Genomic DNA, 1,498 nt, shown 5'->3' with positions numbered 1-1,498 from the left:
TGTCTTTCTGCTCCTCAATGTCAATGCTTTACAATGCTCCTTCCCTGGATTCCTCAGATTCTCCGTATCACTAGGTAAAGCACCTTGTGGTCTGTTTCTGAGTTCAGTAGCAAGCTGACCTATTTGGTTTTCCAGGTTTTTCAATGTAGCTGCTTGGCTTTGAATTAAGGCATCATTCTTCGCCATGAATGCCTTTAACAAATTCTCTAAGCCATTGGAAGGTTCAGCTTGGGTTCGTTTCTAAACTTTTTGGGGAAAACTAGGTGGCTGGGCCACTCTAGGTTGGGCGTCAATGTTACTGGTTCCAGCCCCTTGGTTACTCCAGGAAAAATTCGGGTGTTTCGCCATGATGGGTTATAGAAATTGGATTGAAGTCCTTGCCTTCCTTGATTTTGGTTCTAGTTACCCATGTAATATATGGATTCTGGGTTCGATGGACATTCTTCGAACAAATGTCCTTCCCCACAATAGACACAAGCTACATTTTCAAATTGATTTGGTGGTTGTGCTGCAAAACTATTAGACCCATTAGTAGTAAGATTTTTTAATATTGATGATATTGATGATACCTGAGATACGAGTGAAGTAAGAGTGTCTACTTCATGTATTCCAGCAACTCGTCTTCTTGACGCTACTCGATTAGTTGGCCATTGGTAATTATTGTTGGTAATCCTCTTAATGATTTCATAAGCCTCATTCTATGACTTAGAAAAGAGAGCACCATTAGCAGAAGCGCCCACTACCATCCTTGTGTGAGCATTGAGACCATTATAAAATGTCTCAAGTTGGATGCAATGTGGGATTCATGATAAGGGCACTTCCGTAATAATTCTTTGTACCTTTCCCATGCCTCATACAAGGACTCATCATCCATTTGTTGGAAAGAAGTGATCTCATTCCTCAACTTAGCATTCTTGCTAGGCAGGAAATACTTCATAAGGAATCTTTCTGTTAACTCTTGCCATGTGGAAATTGAATTTGGTGGCAATAAGTTCAACCAAGCTCTAGCTCTGTCCCTCAGTGAATATTGGAATAGCTTCAATCGTAATGCATCTTCGGGTACTCTGGCTAACTTGAAAGAATCACTCACCTCCATAAATAGTCTTAAGTGTAGGTGGGGATATTCGGTGGGCATTCCACTGAATTAGCCCTCTGTCTGAAGCATCTGGAACATGACTGGCTTTAGCTCAAACTGTTGTGCCTCAATTCCGGGTCTTCTAATACCCGGATTAAGATCATTAAACACTGGCACATTATACTATCTTAAAGCTCTATCCCTATCATCAGCAATAAGTATAGGATTTTGAGCAGGGTTTGCTCCGTTTCCTTGATTTGGATTTTCAAAGTTCATTTCTTCGGTTCTTCTCTAACTTGCTTGCCTTTTTCGCTGTCGAAAAGTTCATTCAATCTCAGGGTCTACAAGGAGTAAATTGATAATTCGATCAATACTCATAAACACCTAAGATAATCACAAAAAAATTAATTAAGTTAAAATTTA

At 39.8% G+C, this 1,498-nt stretch overlaps 1 non-coding gene across 1 annotated transcript; it reads left to right on the top strand.

Annotated features, from left to right (window-relative positions):
* The first annotated feature begins 800 nt into the window (after positions 1–800).
* On the top strand, positions 801–907 carry LOC128282944 (small nucleolar RNA R71). Its single transcript, XR_008273293.1, has one exon. It is a non-coding gene; the product is annotated as a small nucleolar RNA R71 (small nucleolar RNA).
* The last annotated feature ends 591 nt before the right edge of the window (positions 908–1,498 follow it).

This window comes from Gossypium arboreum, chromosome 10 (assembly GCF_025698485.1).
Source record: "Gossypium arboreum isolate Shixiya-1 chromosome 10, ASM2569848v2, whole genome shotgun sequence".
NCBI classification, from domain to species: domain Eukaryota; kingdom Viridiplantae; phylum Streptophyta; class Magnoliopsida; order Malvales; family Malvaceae; genus Gossypium; species Gossypium arboreum.
Note: the sequence above shows the minus strand (reverse complement) of the source record. Positions and strands in the feature narration are given on the sequence as shown.